A 17049-nucleotide genomic window follows, 5' to 3' on the forward strand; every position below is an offset into this window, starting at 1 on the left:
GGGCTACTGTGTTGTTCATAGTCCACTATGTTGATCCATTCTTATTGTTTCGATTCAGCTGCCAGGGTCATGTGTTATTTCTAAAAGTGACATAGGATTTTAAAAATAATTGTGTCTCAACTCTCTGCTCACCTGTTATCTTTTCCACGGACTCTTACTAGAGCTAGGGAAAAAAGCACAGCTGCAGGTCAGCATCTTTCATTACAATTAGATTCAAATTGAAATAGTAAGAGAGAAAATAGAAAATAGGTTATCTTTAGGTTATAATTATGCCTCGCTTGCCTACTGGATTGTGCTGTTAATTGCTTGCTACAGATAAAATGTTGTTCTTTATGGCTCTGATAGTACCCCTATTAAGTGACAAGGCACACCACTTTTGTGTCCAAATGGAGCAGGAGCAGACACAACATGGGTAAAAGTCACATGGTAATTAATATCCCACTCTATTGAGGCACATCTTGCTTACAGCCAATGGTTGGGTTTTGTTTTTTTAAAAGAAGGTGCCTACTAAGTTCAAACTAATCCTGAGCCAAAAGAGGTGGCCCCATTTTGTTAAATGTTTTGCCCTCTATGAAAATGGCTCCTATGAATATTCAGGCTGGATCTAAATAGCAATGACTGCCACTTTAAAAGGAGGCACTCTGTAGTGCAATTTACGGTCTGCCCCTCCTTCTCTTGGCAAAGCACATTCTACAAATAGAGAAGAGGGGCAGATCCCACCATGGGTCACCTCCTGTAAAATGGCAGCTGCCACTGTAAGGAGGCAATCGGCAGCTTGATGCACAGCCTGATCAGCTTCCTGCTCTTGGCAAAGTGCTTTCCAAGAGAGGGAGAAGGATTGCACCATGCTTTGTTTGCCATGCAAAGCAGTTTCTCACAAGGGTTAGAAGGCCCTTTGGAAAAGCTTTGCCCCCTTCTAAAACAGCAGCTTTCGCACTGAAAATCAAACCCCACGAAAATTCAGCATAGCGCTACTTCAAGCAGCCAACGTATTTTGTTTTGATGGTATTAACTCAAAAAGACTGACTCAAATAGAGGAAGGTTAATGGAAGTTTTCCGGCATGATTACAAGAGCCATGATGGAGCAAAGGGGCAAGAGAGATGGCAGCTTTAACAATTAAACTCCTCGACACCTTCCTGTTCATTCCTACTGCCATAATGCAGTGAAGTGCCACAGTTAATCACATCACTCACAACTTCTTATGTTTCCCTTTTGGGATGCATTTCAGAACATTCTTTCAAAAAAAGGAACCTTTATAGAAATCACGGCATTTTTTTAGAACAAGTAAATGTCTATTTTGGTTTTGTCTTTTTATTTAGAAATTATTCCAGCAATTCTTTAAAAATAAATGTAGAGGGACCTTTTAAAAAAAACTTGGTAATGAGACATGCATTAAAAATAACTCCTTTCCCCCACTAGTTTTTCTTTTACTGTCAAAATGTGACAAATGACATAGAGAAAATGTGAGTGGATGGCAATTATGGGGTATGTCCAATGTACCTCAGTTCTACCTCAGTGTATGACAAAATAATATCCTGTGTGACCTTTGAATCCATCATGTTTTCCTCCTTTCATAAGGTACAGATTTTTATTTCTCTGTGGCCAAACACAAATGACCATTGGTCAAGTGGTTATTTACCATACAATCACTTTTGCAGCTGGGTATATACAGTATCTGCCTGTGGAGAGAAGAGAGCCATACCATTCCCTGCATGCTAGTGTGTTGTAACATTCTACTGCCTCTCCCCCAATCTCCACCATCATGGCCATTAGTGAGGTCACTGCTTCAGGCAAAGGCAGAAGCCTGGCTTTCCAATCCTGGCACTGCTCCCTGTTTTGTATGACATTGAAAACATTGCCTCCATATCTTCTCCTCCCTCCCAAGACCACCTCCTGAGTTGAGTGGGAATGTATTAGAATTATATTGCCCTTTCCTTTAGCCCTTGCTTGAGCTACTTTGAGAAGGACAAGAATGGAGTGTTCCTCCCCACGCGGGAGGCAGTGGGAAAGTTTTCTCCCTGCCACAACTATGCATTGTGATTTCCTTCAGAGTAATGAATGGCAGCAATTCAGTTTCATGGGACAAAGCAGGGCCAGCTCCAGGTTTCAGGAGGCACATGGCAAACTGTTCATGAGCCCCACTCCTCCTGCTTGGGTGGGCCCTAAGAGAGTTGCTCTGCTGCCACCACACACAGGCTATGAGCACAGCAGTGGCCTCAACAATAGGCTTCTGAGGGTCCTGAGCCCTCAGCAGCTTCCCAGTAATGCTGACTCCTGCAGCCACCTGGAACACAGTAAAGAAATGCAACCAGGAACACTCGAGTGCAAGATAAAGACATCCACTATCCCTTGTGATCCCAGTATCCGGCATGAGAAGGAATTTTGCAGCATGTGTAGAGGGGCAATTCAGATTATCATCCATCACACATAATTAAAGGACATGCCAAGAATGCATTGCTACATTCCTAAATGACATAGGTGTGTGTGTGTGTGTGTGTGTGTGTGTGTGTGTGTGTGTGTGTGTGTGTGAGACAGACAGGGCTCAAACCTTATGATTACAAAAGAGGCGGTGGGGTAACATTCATCTGAATAGGCCCAGATTGTAGCCCATTTCCTATGTTCCATAGCATTCAGTAGTAGCCACTAACAAAGCCTGTCCCCATCTGTATAGCCTCATCACACACCCTGTTTCTTGGTCATATTACAGTGTGACAAAAGCTGAAAGAGTGGAACTGGATGTTAGGAATGTTCTTTTATACTTAAAAACAATCCAGTTTGTAAAATACTTTATATTTATTTGTACTGTAAGATTTCCTAAGGGCTCCACATACATTTTAGAAGTACTACCCAGTAGGTTAGGATAAAATTATTATCATTAGATTACAGATTGGAGACCTGAGGCTAAGATATAGAGGCTAGAGATAGACCCAGTGAATCCATTTCTGAGGTGAAATGTGAACCAGATACTGCATGGTTTACATTTATAGCTCAGGTTCTTAATTGCTATGATTTATCCGACTGTAGTAAATGTCAGGGAAATGTACCCATATTTTTATGTTCCAAAAAAACACAAAGCTGTATATAATCAACCAAGACGGACTGAAATGTGGTACTCAACAAAAATCAGTCCCTAAGTATTTAGGTACTTCTCCAGTTCAATATATAATGCATTTTGCCCACTCTTGTACTTCTAATGATGCTAAATTTGAAATGCTGAATTAGAGAAAGGTTAATTAAAGGTTTCAGCCACACTTTCTCTGACCATGACCCAACAAAGGGCCAAAGGCAATTTAAAAAAATCAAACTTTATTTATTCCTATTGCTAGATACAAAGAAATGCCACCATTAATTATCTCTCTGATTACTAAGAACTTGTCATGTATCCCTTTGATGATGCAAGATCGTAGTTATGGCAATGAGGTGCTACTAAAAATTCTCTGCAAGACTTAATTAGGTCATTTGTTTAATATATGAGTTTCTTTTCTTTAAAGTTAGAAAGAGGGTATTTTTTTCTAACCTGCCAGAGTATAAAACAGGTTATGATACAGACTTGCCATTTCAATGCAACTGTTTCAGGAAGTTGCTTGCACTGCATTGAGGCCTTCAGTACCTTCCTCAAGTGGGTGCTTAAGGCTAGACCTCTGTTGGGTGCCTCAGACTAGACAGGTCTGAGGCAAGTAGCACATTACCTAGACGAGGGCTTCTCAAATTTCTGGGTCCCCAAGTTTCAGAACCTTTGAACTAGACCATTTCCTGTTTGTGGGTATGGTGAGCACTGGTGATGGCAGTTATTTATGGGAGCTTTTCAGGCACTGGCCGCGGAATTAGGGATACCAGATACATATGTATATGTTTTTGCCCGATATTTACCACATTTAAATATATTTATTGTTATAAATGTTAATTTATCAAATTGGTGGTTCAGAACAGATGAAAGAGTACTTCATAAATTTATTAACACATCTGGTGGGCCATTGGGTGGATTAGATAGGCCTTGGGCCTGATCCTGCAGGGCTGTTCTTGTGTTCTTATGATTTTATAACACACATATGGAATTCACTGGTACAAGATGCGGTGATGGCTTTAAAAGGGAAGCAGACACATGAATGAGGCCATGATAGCTAATTGGAACTATCAGCCATGATGGCTGTGGAACTTTTATCTCCAAAGACAGTTTCAGACTAGGGGAAATTTGCTACTCGGAGCTTTGTGACCAGGAGTTTGATAACGAGTATCAAAGGTGTTTTTTGCGTGGATTTTCGCATGGAAGTGTGTAGGGATGCATGCAAGCAGTCCCCTTTTATCACAAAGGGGACACACACCATGAGTGGATACTATCACACACTTGTAATTTTTTTTTTTGGAAAGCAGAGCTTAAAACCTTTACTTAGCTGGCAACTGCAGTTAAGAACTAGCTTCCAAGTAGACAAACTCTATATATTCTAAATAGTCAATAAAACCAGTTTTGAAGACAGAATAGCCAATGAAACCGGTTTTTAAGGGGAGGGGGTGCTTCCCAGTGTATTGCACAGTGTTGCATGTATGACTATCTGCTTGAGGGGCAGAAGTCATGGGTGTGTGCTCAGTGCAAAATGCTCCTGGCTCTTAGGGAACAAGTTTGTTCTCTCAAAGCCAAGGTGGCTGACTTGGAGAACCTCAGGGAGGCAGAGAGATATGTGGATGAGACCCTCAGGGATGTGAAAGAGGCATCCCACTCTCAGGATGACAGCTCCTCTGCTGTCATGTAGAATGAAGGTCTCAGGGAAGGAGCACATTTGTCTGAGGAAGAGAGGAATGCTCCCTTAGAAGGGACCCCTTCCATGGGTGATGCATCCATATCCTCTTTCACAGAGGATACTCCTCCGGGGGTTGGGGGCCTCCAAGTAGTGTCCAAGTAGTGGAGGACATAGACAGATGGGTTTGTGCGATGGGCCCATGTATAGACCGCACGGTGACTTGCCTGCCTGGTGTGAAGGCTGTGGACATCATGCATCATTTTGATAGGCTGTTAGGCAGTGTTGGGAGGAGCCAGCTGTCGTGGTGCATGTTGGCACCAACAATGTTGGAAATGTAGTCAGAAGGTCCTGGAGGCCAAATTTATGCTGCTAGGTAGCATGCTGAGGTCCAGGACCCACAGGGTAGTGTTCTTTGAAGTGCTACCTGTTCCATGTGCAGGGCCAGTGAGACACGTGGAGCTGAGGGGCCAGGTGGTGTCAGGAGGAGGGATTTAGATTTATTAGCCACTGGAATATATTTTGGGGCAAGCAAAACCTGTACAAAAGGGATGGGCTGCACTTGAACCAAGATGGAACCAGGCTGCTGGTGCTTACAATTGAAAAGATCGCAGAGCAGATTTTAAAATGATGCCTGCAGGGTTGTTGACAAAAACTGGTGGTATCTGGTTCAGCAAGAAAAATCCCCTAAGGTGAGAAGGTCCAAATGTTTCAGATAAACCAGAAGGGGAGAGAGTAGAAGAAGGAGTAGAGCAGATAGGAGTACATGACAGCTGATCAAAAAGGTAATGTTAAAGATGATAGCACATGCCACCAGGTGAGTTACTCAGCATATAGGTGTTTGTATATCAATGCCAGAATCCTCCAAGCCAAGATGGGCAAGCTGGAGTGCTTGGTTGCTAATGAAAACATAGATATAGTGGGCATAACGGAAAACTCATTTGAACTGTGAGAACCAGTGGGGCACTATTATTCCTGGATACAAACGCTACAGAAGGACAGGAGGGGGCGAATTGAGGGTGGAGGCACACTGTATGTTAAAGGTAGGATAGAATCAAACAAACTCGAAAACCTAGGAGGCCTGGAGTCCTCAACAGAAACATTATGGATGACAATACAAAGACTGAAAGAAAATGTGTTACTAGGGACATGCTATTGCCCTCCGGATCAAAATGCTGAGAGTGACCTGGAGTTGGAGAAGCAAATTAGAGAGGCGTCAAAGAGAGACAGAGTTGTAATAATTGGTGACTTCAATTACCTTCATATACAATGGGCAAATTCACTAGAGGAATACACCAATAGTTTTTTGCCGTTCAATTCGACCTCAGCACAAAAATTTGAATCGATTCATTGAACCAGCCAGCCATTGCTGGCTGCTTGGGGCCACCGGGCAGGCGAGAGGCAGTGGGCGGCAGTGCCAGCCATGCCAGACAGGTAAACAGTTTACTTACTAACTTGTTTAGAAGTTAACAATATTTAAGTGTGCTTAAAAAGATGTGTGTAGGGAGTGAATGTGTGGTGGGATCCTAATCCTCCCTCCTGCTTGTACCTAGCCAGCTAGCATGGCTTCAGGCCTCTGGCCCATTTTTTCTACCGATATAGAATCCCTATATAGAATCTATGCGTGCCGTTAGAGAATCCAACACATGTGGATTCTCTGATGTTAATAGTGTTGGGTTCTCTGATGGCACATAGATTCTACATCGGGATTCATTATGTAGAATCTATGTGACATCAAAAATGTCAAAAACGTTAACCACCCAGAGACAAAAGTTTGGGCAGTATATAAATGTAATAAATACATACATACATATATACATACTCTAATCCCCATTATTGCCTATGGGAGAAATTTAAAAAAAACATTGAAAGTGTTTTAACATCATTAAAAATTGCTTTTGGGCTTGGATGGTAGTTGACAAACATGGGGGCCTACCACACACCCCACTTTGGCACCCCTGGGTGCTGTCCATAGGGAATATGAGCCTGTTTGAGCCTCATTATTCCCTATGGATAACTTTTTTGAACTGGTTCTAGGAGGTTCTAATTCAAAACAAACCACAGGCCAGTTCTAACAGTTTAGAACCTGAACTGATAGAAATGGTTTGAGTTCAGTTCTAATTAGAACCAAACCACAAAAATTGGTTTTGTGCACATCCCTACCCCTTACCCCTTAAAGTGTCCCCCATCCCCTGTACTTGTAAAGGAGAATCTGCACTGGATTCCCCTTTGCAAGCATATCCCCTGAACTGGTTCGGCCTGGTTTTATGCTCGAACCAGCACACAAGCGGCTCACCATAAAAATTTACAAACTGGCCTCCAACTGCAACTTCCTGGCTCTGAGCAACCTGTTTGTGGTTGGCACCTCCACCATCTGCGAGATTGTCAATGAAGTGGTTGACCTGCTGGAGTATGTGATCCACTTGGGCAATGCACCGGAGGTGATGTCAGAGTTCTAGCAGAAGGGCTTCTTGGGCATCAGTGGGTGTATAGATGGCAAAGATGTGAAAAACACTACAACACCATGACTGGACTTGACAGGGTATGGTGGACACAACGGGGCAGTTCATGGATGTCTACACTGGGGTGTCAGACAAAAGCCACAACACGTCCATTTTCTGGACCTCCCCACTCACCTCAAAGCTGTGCTCCAGTACCTGGGTGAATATTGTGCCCATGGAGGTGGGTGGGTGATAAGTGAAGCCGCTGATATTCGGCGACTAGGGATAAGCCTCCAGGAGTGGATGGTCACCCCCATCACACACCCAGAGGTGCTTTGGAGAGGAATTTCAATTTCAGGTACAGCAGCATGAAGATCATGGTTGAACAAGTGTTTGGAAGGCTGAAGGCCCGGATGCATGCCCTCTACACCTTGCTGGATGTCAATGAGGAGCTAGTACCAAAGCTAATCATGGCCTGCTGCATCCTGCAAAGCATATGTGCAGGATGCATATGTGCAGGATGTACAGGGGAGATATCCTGCTGGAGGAGCCCGTGGACCCACCTGCTGCACATCCAGAGGGCAAGCACGGTGGTGGGGGTTGGGGTGCCAGCAGAGATGGGGATGCTTTACTGGCAGACCCCACAGACCGGCTCCTGAGGATTGCTGGCGGCAGCAGGGAAACGCGGGCAGTGAGAGGAGCCTTCACAAGACATGCCTGGGAGCATCTTTTTCTAGCCCACCGCCAAGGCAGACAGGTGTTGGAAGGGCAGCCCACCCTTTAAACCGGTGATGGTAGCATGGGGTCATCGCCCACAGCTGCAGCACTGCAAACGCGTATCCCTACCGTTCAAATAAAAAGGCTACCAGTGTATTGCAATTCAATAAAGTGAAAGAAGTCTTAAATAATAGTGCATGTTCCTTTGAAAATGCAAGCGGTGGTTCCCATCACCCCTAAGTGCGGCTCTTGGACTAATTGTTTATGGGGCCTGTGTGAAGCTTCAGCCTTGCTAAAGTGGGTCCCGTTTGAAAAACAATGAAGGACGGTACTAGGAAAATGTGATTTTCCACATCTAGAAAATGCTCCTTTTCTGATGGTGGCCACTGTCCAAAAGTAACTTTTCACAAAACATCACCAGTGATTAGCGATACGGTTCCTTCCTCCAGGCCCTCACCATTCTGTAACCTATTCATTTTGAAAATGTCATTTCTAATTTTAAACATTTTTTTTCCGTTTGTGTGCACATGTATGCAATTATACATACACATTGTGCCAAAGCAGAGCACTCATTTGACAAAATGCCTTAAAAATAAAAGAATCCCACATTAGCAAGGCTCTCTTGCTCTTCACATCTGTGGATGTTGTTTGACATGTTCTATTATCTTATTTTTAAATTTTTGCAAAGGTTGAACACCTTTCCCACCTGACACACTGCCATTTCCCAATCACTGGAGCATGTGTCCAGCAAAATTTGCTTACAAAAAAGAAGACTAAACTTTTGTACAGCAAGCCAGGCAAAGATGACAAAGATAGCAAGCAGAAATTCAACCACCTCAATCTTGAATGTATGTGTATGTATGTATGCATGTATTTGCTTGCTTGCTTGTTTATTAAATCTGTAGACTGCCCCAAACGTCTGTCTCTGGGCAATTTAAAGCAACTTAAAACAGATAAAATGAAAACTTTAACACAGTTTAAAACCACAGTCCAGTCAGAAAGCTTGGGTGAAAAAACAGGTCTTTAGAGACCTTTAAAAAGTTGTCCGAAATGGGGAAGCTCTATTTCTGCAGGGAGTGTATTCCAGGGTCTTGAGGTAGCAACAGAGAAGGCCCATCCCTGCATAGCCACCAGACGAACACGTGTTCATTAACATTTGAAGCTGTATACTTTGCAGAACAATTCTGCTTGCATAATGATAAATCATTTGATTTAAAAAAAAACAGTATGCTTTTTAAAAGAATTTATGCTTTTAAAAAGAATTATGTTGGCAATAATTCGAAAAACAGCCTCTCCGATTATTTATTTATTTTCATTTTTCGCATGTATATACCACCCCATATACAAATCTCTGGGCAGTTTACATATTAAAAGCACAATTAACACATTGCATCATGTGAAACAATTTAAAAGAACTATCAATAAAACTTTAAAAGCTTATGAATGAAAAGCCTGATCAAATAGGTGCTTTTTCAGATGTTGCTTAAAAACAGCAAGAGATGAAGAGGTTCTGATTTTGTTTGGGAACATGTTCCAGAGACCTGGGACAACCCTAAGGAAGGCCTGGTTTGGGGTTACCACCAGATGAACTTGTGGTAACTGCAGAGAGCCAGCGTGGTATAGTGGTTAGAGTGCTGGACTAGGACCGGGGAGACCTGAGTTCAAATTCCCATTCAGCCATAATACTAGCTAGGTGACTCTGGGCCGGTCACTTCTCTCTCAGCTTAGCCTACTTCACAGGGTTGTTGTGAAAGAGAATCTTAAGTATGTAGTACACCACTCTGGGCTCCTTGGAGGAAGAGTGGGATATAAATGTAATAAATAATAATAATTATTATTATTATTATAATTATAACAACAACAACAACAACAACAACTAGACCTCCCCTTATGATCTTATTAGGCAGCTGGGTTCATGAAGAAGAAGGTGCTTTCTTAAATAACCTGGGCTCAAGTTGTTCAGGGCTTTGAGGGTAATAACCAGCACATTGTATTTTGCCCATTACTATATATGTATTTCCTATGTATTTCCTTTACATATCTTATGTGACCCACTCAGGGATTAAGACTAAAAGCCAGTTGATCAATAGAAAAGGAAATTAACTAGACATCAGATAAAATTATACTGTGAATACTGTGAACTTTGAAGAAGAGAACATCTTCTTCATTATGAGCCCCACCACCCATTGAGGTCGTCTGGAGCGGTCTGTCACCAGTTGCTACCAGCTCGCCTGGTGGCCACATGGGGGGCGGGGCTTCTCGGTTGCTGCTCCAAGATTGTGGAATGTGCTCCCCACTGAAATATGATCCTCCCCATCTCTGACAATTTTTAAAAAGCATTTGAAAACCCACCTCTTCACCCAAGCTTTTTCAGCTTTTTAAATTGTTTAGGTTTTAATTTGTGTTTGGTTTTAAATTGTTTTAAATTGTTTTAAGTTTTTGTGTATGTTTTAAACTTGTTTTTATGTTATTGTTAACCGCCCAGAGATGGAAGTTTGGGGCGGTGTACAAATCTGATGAATAAATCAATCAATAAACTCTAAGAATTAAGATTAATCAATGGATGCTTCCCCCAATCTACAGTTGAATTGCTGTGAACCAGATTTACCTCTGTATGTTGATAAAATATGCATCTATAAATTAATGTATGTAACGTCTGCTGAATATTCTGTACTATTCATGTAGTTAAAATTAACTCCTTAAGATAATTGCTTATCAGTTTCATGAGCATAATTTCCATGATTTAACCTGCTTTCTTAGGACCTGGTGCCTTTCCATATACAACTTTGTATTTTTTGCTGGTTTTTACTGTTTAACATGTATATGTATGTAAATTATTATTTGACCAAGTCTCACTTCAGAGATGCAGTATCAATACCATATAAATTGTTCTGTCTGCTTTAAGTTGAATTGATTATGCCTAAATATAAAACATATGTTAGCACTGAATCTATTTTTGTCCTATTCATTGTATTGTACATTGTATATTACAAAATACTATTTCCTTTATATATCTTATGTGTGACCCACCCAGGGATTAAGACTAAAAGCCAGTTGATCAGTAGAAAAGGAAATTAGCTAGACATCAAATAAAATTATGCTGTGAATACCTTGGACTTTGGGTGGGTGGGGGGTGGGGCGGTGGGCCTCAAAAAAGGCTTCCTGTTCGGAAACTATGGATTGTTATAACATGAATGCACTTTATTTGTAGAGAATTTTTTCATATATACAATTGATTGTTGCTAGTTTTATTAGGTATATTTTATTGAATAATGTGCTTTTTATAATGGTTGTACTCCAGTAATAGGCACACTTAAACCTATCAATATCATTTAGCTTAAGCACCCCTCTCTACTGGATTGTAGCCTGTGGCTGGGATCCAGAGGATCCCTTGTCGAAGCAAAATGCAGTTCCTCTTGTGCAAAATGACCTCCCAAACTTTCATTAATTCTTGGGTTCCCAGCACTCCAGAACTGGCCTGGATTCTCCAGGGATCAGCATCCATTTCCAGGCAACTATTGAATGCAATCCTGGAGATTTTAATAGTGTTATACTGTGCAAAATATTGGGGGGAAATAAATCTCCAGAATAGCTTCTGCCAGAGTTGGCAATTCTCCTGATTCCCTCCACCTCTTGCAACCCGCTGTGCTGCAATTCACATAATAAAAATAATAATAAATAATAAACTTTGTTAGTCGCCCTATAACAAATTGTTCTCTGGCCGGCTTACAACACAATGTTAAAACATGAGATAAAAACACACGCAACACATTAAATCATAACAAACCAAAATAAAAGGGGGGGGGATACAAAATACAATACAAAGCCATTTAAGATACATTTATTTTAAAATCAGTTAAAATGATTTTTAACTGAAGCCAGGCAGGAACGAAATCAAACAAATAAATAAATAATAAGATGGTATAAAGGGCGACGTGATACACATTTCCACACATCAAAGCTTTTTTCAATGACCTTCTTTAAAGCTCAATTGAAATAAATAATAAATAAATAAATAAAATCAGACCAAAAGTTAAAAGTTAATAGGCCTGAGTGAACAAAAAGATCTTTACCTGGCATCTAAAAGAACAAAGTGATTAAGCCAGGCAAACTTCACTGGGGACGCCATTCCATAAACAGGGTGCAACCACCAAAAAGGCCCTCTCCCTAGTAGCCACTCACCTCACCTTGTTTGGCAGGAGCACCTGGAGGAGGGCCTCTGAAGAAGATCTTAAGGATCTTCCAGAAGTCCCCCTAGCCTCCAGGATTATTGCTTTTGGACCCTCAGGCAGCTGAAGAAGTAATTGAGAGGTAAGAAAGCCCTGGTGCATGAGTGGCTTTCTCTTCACAGACTTCTGGATCCAACCTATTGTTTTTAAGTGAAAGGTTACAAAATGCCTCTATGGCAGCAAGCATGGACCTTGATGAATCGTGTGATGATTTCTGCATTCCCAAGAGTGGTTTGGACTCGTGTTTCACCTACACCAGCCTTTCAAAAGCAATTTGAAGTTAGGGGTGTGTGTGTGTGTGAGAGAGGGGGGGGGGATCTGCTGTTCAAAAGTGAAGGAAAGGCAAAAGTCCCACAGTTTCCCCAAATCCTTGGGCATGCCTAAGGTATCTCCTTACATTCTAATGATTTTCTCATCTGCAGATATGATTGACATATTTCAGTGATTCCGTCAGTGAACAAGAGAAAGAAAGTCAAGGTTTTGAAGTAATGATGTTGGCTCACTTTTTAAATAATTCCCTGGTTATCGTGGCAACAACTAATTTTAATAACAGCATCCAGTTCATGCTCCTTCGCAGAGGTTTACATTTCTTAAAGATTTTTTTTAATGCATAGAAGAGGAGAAAATGAAGACATATTAATAAACACAATTAAACAGGTTAGGGCAACAATACAGTGCTGGTCATTCAGGAACCCTGTGCTAATTTTAATTAGCTGCTTTCCCTTGCTTTCAAATGTAATTAAAGGAGCTTAGTTGTGCTCAGCGATGCAAACCGCCTTATTTAATCACTAACATTATTTCCCTGAACTATTAATGATTTTCAAAATGCTTGTTTATGCAGAATTAGAACAGTAATTATCTTACCAGTTAATTTTGTACCTTCACATTTCTCACCTAGCTCAAACGTCATTCATTTACTGCAGTCATTCTGTCAAAACAAAGAAAGGCTTGTTCTAAATGCATTGCAGAATGCCAAACCGAAAGCCAAGTTTTGTAACACTAATAAAGTAGCTCCCAAGTGAAACAGGTGTAGTAATTTAGAGCCTTCCTGTCTCCAGCTTGCACGTACATGCTATGTCTTTTCTTTATTAGCTTTAAAATGAGAGCTTGGTGTGCAAAATAAGCTATTTAATTCAGACTTGTGGAGCAGAATATAATCTTTAATTTAAACTAGAGCCGTAAAAAAAGGCCTTTAATTTTAACTGGCATGTGCATGTGAATTTGAATTAATAATCCAGAAAATTGAAACTGTTTTGCTGCTGTTGCCGGATATTCACTGTTCTTCACATGCCCTTAGCTTCACTCACTCTATTTCACTCTCTCTCTCTTTTTCTCTCTGCCTCCCTCCCTCCCACAAGTTTTGGCTGGTGCTTTTCTGATTATTATTATTTAATGATGTAACTGGTATTTATGCAAAGCAAAATGTTCTTAAAAAGAAACGTCTCAGCTGACTGGATTTCCTTTATTAAAACTCCTATATATAAAAAGAACACTTAAATCTGTATTAATTTGGTTTACGAAAAGAACATAATTGGTGCATTCATGAGATCTACTTAAGACATCATTCAAATGTGCTATGGATTTAAACTTAATTGAATCCTCAGATTTTAAAGCTTCTCTTAACATTCCCTTGGCATACCATCTTATCTACCACTTCTATGGTCACTATCATCATAATATTATATTATCATAATATATTCTTTAACGCATCTTTTCTCTCAGGTGCAGAAATTACTATTATTTTGCCGCAGATAAAGGAATGAAGCCACATTTTCATATGCATTTTGGGTGTGTGTTAAGTTTCCCAAAGTGCTGTGTGTCAGAACAGTGCTGAGATAGTTTCATATTATCTTTCTACATGAAGCTGACACCAGCCAAATTCAGACGTAAGATGGAACCGGATGTGGGCGAACCTGCAGTTTCAACTTTAAACTGTATATTGCACCAAATATATTCTTCCAATTGCGGCCCACCAACCTCCAGTTCCAGAAGAGGGGAGTCCCTCCCTGCTCCTCGGCCACCAAGGCCAATCCCAGCAGGCTGTGGGCAAAGTGTCCAGCCAGATTGTGGGCAAAGCATCAGCACATCAGCGGAAGAGCTGTGATTGGACACGATCTTGAAGAGGGCATGCTGAGCATGACTGTGGATTTTTGGAGCCGTCCACCCACCCTCTGCATGAAAAGGGCATTTAAATCCCTTTAAATGCCATACCATCGCAGCTCTTCTTCTGACAGTGATGGCATCACCGCCCTCTAAAGAGCCCTGCACCTAAATAGCCCTGCACAAACAATTGGGGGGTGGAAGGGTGGGGGACATTGGAGGGTATTATTTCTCTATTATCAGATTAGGGAGTGGAACATTTTACCTGTTTTATATTGTATTTTAACTGAATTTAACTGTTTTATATTCTGTTATGTTTTCATTTGTACACTGCCTGGAGATTTCTGTATCAGGTGAGATAGAAATACAATCAACCAAACAACAAACCAACCAATAACATGGAGACTTCCAAGCAAGGGATATGTATATGAGGGAGGGCAAAGGATCCTGGGGGAGGGTGTCTGTCCTGCCATGACTTAGGATGCTGTTGCAAGGGATCACCCCATCAAAGCAGTCCATGCAGACCAAACTATAGTCCTGCTCTGCTGGCAACTTGCTGCTGGTGGGCTATCCCTCTCATGAGAGAGCCAGTCTACTTGGGGGGGGGGGGACCACCCATGTGGATGAAACTTTTAGGTCTTCTGTCAAAATGCATGCTCATGAGTTGAGCTAACCCAACAACATGGGCCCCGCTTGTGTGGGGCCCCCAACTCTTCATGGTAAAAGATAGAGCAGAAGTGCTGCAACCCCCCTTCTCTGTGAAGCCTTGCATGCACCCAAAGGAGATTTAGGTGCTCCATGTGTCAGAGCCTGGCTGCGTGCACGGACAGGGGGAAACACCAGGTGCGTGGACAGTTCTTTAAACCCATTTAAAGTTCCTGGGTTCAGTCCGGCATTGCACCGTTTGCAGATCTGCCGGCACAGGAAATCATGGGAGGGGGAGCCCTGATCTCCAGGGACCCCGTGAGAGTGGGGTTGCCATTTTGGGGCACAATCAAGGGTACACATGCCCACATGGGTAGAGAGGCTGGCAGGGGGCAAGCTTTGACAGCTGCTTGGTGACAGTGGCCAATACAGGGAGAACTGTTGCCAGGATACCCATCCCCACAGCTTTACTCCATAAAGCAAACTGGCTCGATATAGGGCCCAAATGGTCTGGCACTTTCATGAGAGAGTGGACCGTGGGAGAAGGGGTTATTTTGTCATCACAAATTATTAGAGATCTTGCTCAGCAATTCTCTCCCCTACCCTCTGACAGCTCTTCTTATGAGTGCAGAGCTGTCTCCATGGCCTGGCACTCTCTTGAGCAGGCACGGTCCAGCTCGTTTGACTGGAGCACTGTTGACCCTGGTGACCAGCCCTACTCATGAGTAAGCCTAAGGACTGATAACCCCCAAAGGGAAGGGGCTGGGGCCCCCAACCCCAACCTTTCTGTGAAAAAAAGAGAACTTGGCTGCTCAAGAATCCCTGGTTGTGGCTGTTTTTATATCCGACTCCGGGCACCACCCCAAACATTTATTCCCCTCCCAGTGATGTGATGGGGTGCCTTGATTTTGTTGCCACCTGCTGTGTTTATGCTTGTGAACATACATCATAGTTGCTTCATTATCAGGGAGCAAAGCCCATCTTAGTGCCCATCCTGTCCTCCCGTCCCCTTTCCCTCCTGCTTGCCAGGTGGAGGGAGCAAGGGGCAGAGCGGGAAGAGGGAATGCCCTTGTGTGACTGTACTGCTTTACAGGCTGACAAGCTTGGGATGGGATGCGGCAGCATTCCTGTTGCTGGGCAACTCCATAGCCAGATAGGTGACAGGAAGGGTGGGGCTTCTGCTTGAAAAGGCAGCCACTGAGAAGTGCCGCAGTGATGGAGCAGCCATGTTCCCAGGTTCCGTGTTACAGTCCTTTACAATGAATCCCAAAAGGTGGGTAGTTTATTGTGAAGCAAAACTGCAATGTGAAGAGTGAATACAGGCTTAAGCAGTCATTTACGAAGCACTAACTTATCACACGGTTTGCATGCAGCTACTGGGCACACTGGTCATCTGTAACATTCTTCAAAGTGGCAAAGAAAATTTTACACCGCCCTGATTCTGTGGATTCTTGATCAGGTGCAGATGGTGAAAATTCTGCTCACCCCTGGGCTGGTTGTTAAGACAACCAATTTACCACGAAACTAGATGCACACCTAGGAACAACACAGGAAGCTGCCTTATACTGAGTCAGACCATTGGTCCATCTAGCTCAGTGTTGTCTACACTGCCTGGAGACTTTACAGACAGGGCTTCTACCCCAAATCTCCTTCGGAACAGAGTGTGTGCATTCACACACCAGCCAAATTTACCCCAAGTCCCTTTGAGATCCTTGGACCCACTCCACAAAGTCTCTTTGAGATCCATGAAGTCCCTCTGAGATCCTTGGACCCACTCTACACACAAATCAGGCTTTGTCTTGCGATTTTTTTTATTTTTATTTTTTATTTTATTTGATTTGATTTATATACCGCCCTTCCAAAATGGCTCAGGGCGGTTTACAATTAAAAATTCTAGCTTATCTCGAGTTATTTCCAGATTTTTTAAATGCTGGTTTTAAGCTACTTTTTCTGAAAACTCCAGAGCAAATAGGGAGAGACAGGTAGAATCATTATCATGATAAGAGAGATACTCTCTTTAGAAATGCAGATATAGCTCTTTAATAATCTGCCCCACCCCCCTTGGCTAAAAGGAAAACATGGAGTGAACTTGCAAAAGAAAGCTGCTCGCCGCCTCCTCTGCGGTGCGGCTAGTTTGTCCCAGCCCCTTACCCAGGAGCACGCGGGACTGGGAGCTGCTCAGG

The sequence above is a fragment of the Hemicordylus capensis genome, chromosome 4 (assembly GCF_027244095.1).
Source record: "Hemicordylus capensis ecotype Gifberg chromosome 4, rHemCap1.1.pri, whole genome shotgun sequence".
NCBI classification, from domain to species: domain Eukaryota; kingdom Metazoa; phylum Chordata; class Lepidosauria; order Squamata; family Cordylidae; genus Hemicordylus; species Hemicordylus capensis.